This window comes from Echinops telfairi, unplaced genomic scaffold (genome assembly GCF_000313985.2).
Source record: "Echinops telfairi isolate 266 unplaced genomic scaffold, ASM31398v2 ScPeMD7_7469;HRSCAF=8507_1, whole genome shotgun sequence".
Lineage (NCBI taxonomy): Eukaryota > Metazoa > Chordata > Mammalia > Afrosoricida > Tenrecidae > Echinops > Echinops telfairi.
The window spans coordinates 32,764,416-32,772,179 of NW_022111373.1; positions in this window are offsets into that span (position 1 = coordinate 32,764,416).

Consider the following 7,764-nt stretch of genomic DNA (forward strand, 5'->3'; position numbering starts at 1 on the left):
TTATATGAGTTATAAATATGTTTCTGTCTCTGTTAATAGTTGAAGGGATAATTTGGAATTTTTGTTACATCAGATTTTCAAATTCAAAGTATGTTTTACAAAGCCTTGTTCTTCTCTTCTTTTTGCCACCTATAAGGCACACTAAGAAAATGGAGTTCTGTGGTCAAATAAATTGGGTGATTACCATATACCACAATTTTCTTAGGGATTCCAAAGTAAAATCTTATTCTTGCTGCTAAGAAGTCATGCTAGGAAAAGAGCAACCTAACTTTGGCAGGAGAAACCCTTGGAATCAAATTTGAGTGAAATACATTTTAGGAAACACTTTCTTTATTAATTATCATTGGTAAAAAACCTTCTTTATTAATTATTTCAATGTAGGTATCATTGGTAACCTTGGTCACCCTTGAGTGGGCTTGACCTCCCTGGGTTCTCCTTCAGGGAAACAATTTACTACTATGCTTATCAGAAGGGAGTGGGCCCTACTTGCTGTGGGATAAACAGTGGTGTCTGCTTGCTCTGGATGGCTGATAACCTTTAGGGAGAATAACCCCTGACCTACTTCTGTTGCCCTCCAAGTGTATATCTGCCATGTGTAGCAAGCAGTTAAGTTTGGCATATATTTGGTGGAGACAACTTGGGAGAAATCTTTCTGGTTCCCACAGATTTTGAAGATTGGAAGCAGAATTATTAAAATAAGAGAATGTTATCAGAAAAAAAGAACAAATGTTAGCTGTGGAAAACAACTCCTGTTTGTTACTCTTGCTGAACTGAGATCATAACATATCCCTTATAAAAGCAAGAGTTCATTAGTGTCAACCAAGTATAGTTACTTCATCTGCAATAGTCTAACCAAAATTATGCACTAAAGAAATGTTGTGTAAGGTGATATTATATATTAAGGATCTGGAAATGATCTTGAAACCCAAGACAAATTTATTAGCACTTTAGTCAAAGCATTAATAGTTTGGTCCTCTTAGTAGAATCATATGCCATATGTTTATTCTATTAATTCTTAAAAGGATGAGACCAATGGCCAAAGACATTAACTCCACAGTATGAAGTTTATCAGGCAGTATTATTATTCAAATACAGCATTTAATTAGCATCTCCCTTAAATGCATGCTTAGTTCTTAGACATGTCTAACAACTGACTCTAAAGAACAAGTACTTGAGATATTGATAATTATTAATGATTGAAAACACTTATACTGTAAATGTACTCTGTACTATTAAAAATAATCTTGCCCTGATTCACTTCTCAGAGAACTGAAAGGAAGCCTGTATACAAGCAAGTGATTAGCAGACATCTAGAATGGGAGTATGGCGACTCTCCTAACACGTTCCTCAAGACAGCAAAAGGCAAATTGCGTTCATTGTCAGATGTTGTTAGGGTCATTTGTTCAGCTTCCAAATGTGTTTACAGATGTGGTAATCAGATGCCTCCCATGACTTTAGGACAACCTATATCTCACAGAGAGCTTACTAGCTACCGCTCTCCGCTCTCCAAATCCTGGATCCACGTTGAATGATCCAGAAAGTGTCCTCAGAGGGAGGATTGTTCTAGAGATGGACTTCATACATTGTTCTACGCGGTGATTCCATCCCAAGCTTAAAAATATTTGTCTCACTGCCTATGCTTCTTCTTCTCACCTACTGAGTTATTCCCCTTTCTCACCAAAGTCAGAGTTTTTACCATTCCATTATCCACTCACGATCTCTTCCAAAAGACCCATGGCACAAGACCTCTTCAGAGTATTGAAAAGCAAGGATACTATTTTGAGGACTGAGGTGCACCTGACCCAAGCCATAGTATTTTCAACTATGTCTTATGCATGTGGAAGTTGGACATTGAATAAAGAAGACCTAAGAATAATTTATGCATTTGAATCATGGTGCTGGAGAAAAATATTGAATGTACCATGGACCAGGAAAAGGACAAACGAATCTGTCTTGGAAGAAGTAGAGGCAGAGTGCTCCTTAGAGGCAAAGATGGAGAGACTTTGTCTTACATTGGACATGCTGTCAGGAGAGACAAGGCTCTGGAAAAGGACATCATGTTTCGTAAAGGGGAGGGGCAACAAAAGAGCGGAAGGCTCTCCTCAAAATGGATTGACTGACACATTGGCTGCAACAATGAGGTCAAAAATAGGAAAAACTGTGAGGACGATGGAGGATAACAGTATTTTGTCTGTGGTGCATAAGGTCACTACGGCTTGGAACTGACTCAGTGGCACCTAGTAACAGCTCCTCACAGCCTTTTTTATTTGCATCAGTTTTCTCTCATTGACATAATAAAAAAATCACAAGTGTAACAGTACAGACAGCACCTGTGATTATCTTAGTTTTGTAGGTCAGAAGTTCTAGTCCTACCTGGATCCTCTAGAGCAGCGGTTCTCAACCTTTGGGTCGTGACCCCTTTGGGGGGGTCAAATGACCCTTTCACAGGGGTTGCCTAAGACCATCGGAAAACATATTTCCAATGGTCTTAGGAACCAAGACACCTCTCCTCTATCCATCTACAGGCGGGTCTGCCCACATGCAGATACACCCACATACAAGCACCCACAAAATTTCAAATATTTGTAATTAGAAATAAAGATTTCACAATATACAATTACATATTGTTTTGGTGATTAATCACTATACTTTAATTATGTTCACTTATTTACAATGAAAATACATGCTGCATATCAGATATTTACATTATGATTCATAACAGTAGCAAAATGACAGTTATGAAGTAGCAACAAAAATAATGTTATGGTTGGGGTCACCACCACATGAGGAACTGTATGAAAGGGTCGCGGCATTAGAAGGTTGAGAACCACTGCTCTAGAGAGACTCCAAGGGCAGAAGTCAGAGTGTCAGAGCAGGGCTGCCTTTCCTTTGGAAAGGGGTTTGTGGTGCGGGGGTGGGGTCGGGGGCTGGGAGGGGATGTTGTATCCATGTCCATGCACATTCAGCTTGTTGGCAGAACTCAGCTCTTTGGGGTTGTAGGACTGCAGTTCCCTTCTCTTTGCAGAAGTTATGTGCATTAAATTTTGTACACTCTACTCCAGAGACATATCACTGATGGCTGAGTAAACCTAATAGATGATAGAAAGTATCTTATGTTTTATGAGTTATCGATACTGTGTTGACTTTAGTGGAATTTGAAATATGGAATTTAAAATAGACCATTTGGATATCATCGGTCTGTTCTTTAAGAGAAACTAAGCAGTGGTGACCATTGCAGAGAACTGGATTTAAGTAATCCCAACCTCCAGATTTACAATATTTTAAAGTGTAGGACTGGAAGGGATTTGGACAATGTTCATCTAGGGGGGACAGAATGAAATATATTAAGTGCACAGTTAAACCTGAAAGTACCAGATGGTCACACCAAAATTGAAAACAGGCACTCAAACAAATACCTATACACACTGACTATAGCAGCATTTTCCCCAGCCCTCCAAAGGTAGAAACAACCTAAATATGCATCTTGGTCCGAATGGGTACACCAAATGCAATGAAAAAAATGAAATGGTGTATGACTAGAATTCCCGGTTGTTGTTGAGGTGATTTCTACTTCTGGTAACCACAAGTGTGCCAGAGCAGCATTGTGCTGTAACACAGCTAGAGCTGTAACGTTTCAGAAGCAGACTGGTGGACTTGAACTTGCAGTCTTTAGCTTAGCCACCAAGCATGTCCTAATGGAAAATTTAATCAGTCATAAAAGGGAATGCAACCTTCCTATGTGCTACAACATGGATAACCCAGGGAAATACTATGCCAAGTGTAAGAAACCAGACACAAAAGGTCAAATATTGCGTGATTTCTTTTACTGTATATGCAGCATCCAGAATAGTTGGAGACAGAAAGTAGCGTTGTTGTTGCCGAGGACTGGTGGGGAGGGAGGGGAATGATTGTTCAGGGACATGAGGCTTTCCTTTGGAGAGAGGGAAATGCTTTGGAACTTGATTTTGGTGGTGGTTGCGCACCATGTACTGCTTCTGAATGGTCCACTTTAAAAGAGTCCATCTTATATTATGTAAATGTCATAGAAAGTAGCTATGTAAAAATAAAAAAAAGAATAGTATTTCAAAACTATGGAGAATTCAGAAAGAAAAATGCATGCTCAGATCTCTGATTTCAGGAATGCAAAAGCCAGACCTTTAAACAAGTAGAGTGTGGTTGATATGCAGACTTTACCCGTCATCGCAGCCCGAAGTCATGCAGAGAACTGGATTTAAGTAATCCCAAGCTCCAGACTTACAATATTTTAAAGTGTAGGACTGGAAGGGATTTGGAGAATCAACCTAACCCTTTGTTTCACAAATCATGGAATTCCAAACCACTCCATGTCCCTTAAAACATGTCCTGATGATAGATTTTTTAAAGTGCCATTTACAAACTATGAGCTAAGCTGTTTAACAGCAGCTTCAAAACAAACACACAATCTGCACATATGTTTCTTTTGCTACAATTCTTTAGCTAAAACTGAAATCATAAATGTCTTTAGGTGTTGGGGTATCGTTGTTGGTAAGGCACTGTAGTTAAACCTTCGTCTACTAATTAGAAGGTTAATGGGAGCGAGATGCGGCAATCTACTTCCGTAACAATTTTGTTTGGGACCCTTGTGGGGCAGGTCTAGTGTGTCCTGTGCATCAGAATCGACTCAATAGCAGCTGGTCTAGAGGAGAAATCATACATTGTTCTGGCACACTAAGATTCTTCTTAAAGTTTCTATTGCTACACATCTAAAAGTTCAATGAGTTTACCTGTATCTACACCTATATCAAGGATCCCGGTGGTGTAATGGGTTACACGTTGGGCTGTTAAATGCAAAGTCATCAGTTGAAGCCACCAGCCATTCAGTGGGAGAAAGATGAGGCTTTCTATTTCTGGAAAGATACCCAGTCTTGGAAAACCACAGAGGCAATTCCACTCTTGTCTTGTGAGGATGCGCTAAGTCAGAATGAACTGATAGCAGTGAGTTTGGCTTAGTTTGCTTTGATACCTATATGTCTACCAATATCTATACCATCTAGATCTATGTCTGTGTCTATAGCACTTGTATAACAAGAGCCACGGGAACAAAGCAGCTTATGAAGGGACAGACACCCCTTCTTTCTAACCCTAGTTCTGCTATTTATTAACGGAATGATCTTGGACGAATTTTTTACTCCAGAGTCTCAGCACTATAAAATGCAATTAAAGAATGCTTAACTCAAAGATGTTTGCACAGCTTAATAGAGAGAATTCAGGCAAAGGTGCTTAAGACAGTACCTCTCAAAGAATATCGGCTCAATTCATGTCCTTCATTCCATCAACTGCACATGTATTTTTATTCCCAAAGGGTCTCTAGGAGCCTTGGTGGCATAGTGGGTTAGGAATTGGGCCCTAACTGCAATGTCAGTCGCCTGAGCGCCCATAATGAGTTATCGTTTCAGATACACACGGGGGCAGTTCTACTCTGTCCTCCAAGGTAACTATGACTCGCATTCACCTGATGGCAGAGCGGTTGGGTTTTTTATTTAAAAACACTCTGTATCATTCAAGTATGTTTAAATGACATCAGCACCATTCTCTTTACAGATGTTGTGGGGAAGAAAGTAAACTTTAACATGGTGAGAGGAATACATTGTGACTTGGGGGTGGGTTTCTTTTGGTGAAGCCTTTTCTAGAGTGAATGCTGTTTAGAGGGGTGGAGGGAAGGTTCTGAGCATGAGATTTGGAAAATACTTTGAAAGACGTCATTTGAATCACTCTACAGCACTTTGTTCTCTTGCCTGCCTGGGGTGTGAGAATAAGCGATAATGCTTTATTCGATCTTTCTAAAGGCTAGTAAAGTTAAAATCAACTTAATTAGCATTGGCACTACATCAAACTTGGTCTTGTAATGGATTAAGATGTGGTAATGGATTAAGAAAAATAGTTGTTACCTGAAATGAATTCTAAAGCAAAGTAGCTGGCTTTCCAAGCTAAAGAGAGAAAAGTATAATTTGCTTCTGAAACTTTCCACAAATTCTCTGCATGTTTAAAATAGAATATTGATGGTTTAATAAACATTTAAAAACCTCATTATCTTGAACCAATTTAGTCACCATAAGTGACATTTTAAAAGGCAGCATGTATAACTTTATATTTATGTTATAAGTACATAATTGCCTACTTTGTGCCAGTTGCTGTGTCAGATGTTAGAAAAATAAAAAATCAGAAGTAATGATCCAAAAATATACCCCAAATTCTTCTTAAAACCAAATAATAGTTCAGCTTAAGTAGAAAATAATGTCTGCCTTGAACACTGTTATGTTTTAAGACAATTTATACAGAATCAAATTGACCACAGCACCTCAGAAAATTAGGCAAGACGTTTAGAGGGGCATGAATTTATGTCAGTGAGGGAGGAATAGCTCAGCAAAGGAGAGTAAGGATGGTTGCCTAGCTCAGAGAATATCATCAATGTCACTGCATGGTCTATGTAGGAATTGTCCAATTTGTGTGTGTTTTGTTATGTATATTCTCACCATTAACAGCCAATAAAATAATTTAATTTTTTTAATTACATTTCCCCACAGTCTAGTGATAAGACAGCCAGCCAGACACAATAAAAATCTTATAATAAAAGGAAACAGAAGAAAGAACGAGAAGGCAAAAGTCATATCTAGATGCATAAATATAGGCATGTACATTGTAACTATATTCATATAGAAGGATAGGAGTATTGATCTATGTACACATATTTATATGTTAAATTATCAAAGTAGCAGACAGACTTTGGGCCTCTACTTAGGTCTTTTCTCGACAAAAGAACACTCTGTTCTGATAACATGGCACGTCGTGATTCTCACCTTCCTGACACAATTGCTGAAGACAAATGGGTGCATAAGCAAATGTGGTGAAGAAAGTGGATGGTGCTCAGCTATTAAAAGATATAGCATCTGGAGTCTTAAAGGCTGGAAGGTAAACAACCAGCCATCTAGCAGGGAAGCAACAAAGCAAACATGGAAGAAACACACCAGCCTGTATGATCATGAGGTGTCTATGGGATCAGGTATCAGAAGATCAAAAACAAACAATTATATGGATGTGAAGGAGCAGAGTCAGAGTGGAGACCCAAAGCCCGTCTGTAGACAATTGACCAACCCTTACAGAAGGGACACAGAAGTGACAATCCAGCCAGGGTGCAGTATATTACCTATGAAACACAACATTCCTCTGGTTCTTTAGTGCTTCCTCCCTACCACTGCCACTATCATTACCCCAGGTTTGCCTTACAAATTCTGCCAGTCCCGAGTATGTACACTGGTACAGATAAGAATCTGGAGTCCCACATGCTGGAAGATAAACAAGGGCCATCTAACTGAGAAACAACAAAGCCCACACGGAAGAAGCACACAGCCTGTAAGATGACAAGGCGGTGAAGGGGTCAGGTATCAGACATCAAAGACACCCCCCCTCCAAAAAAATCATAGCACTGTGATTGAGGGGGAGTGCAGAGTGGGGACCCAGGGCCCATCCGCGGGAAATTGGACACCCCCTTGCAGAAGGGCGGCAGGGAGGAGAGGAGCAAATCAGAGTGCAGTGTAGTAATGATGAAACATACAACTTTCCTCTAGTTCTTAAATGCTTCCTCTGTACACTGGTACAGATAGGAACTGAAAATACAGGGAATCCAGGATGATGAGCCCTATAGGACCAGTGGTGTGAGTGGCAAAACAGGGAGGGTAAAGGGAGAATGGGTAGGAAAGAGGGAACCGATTACATGGAACTGTGTGT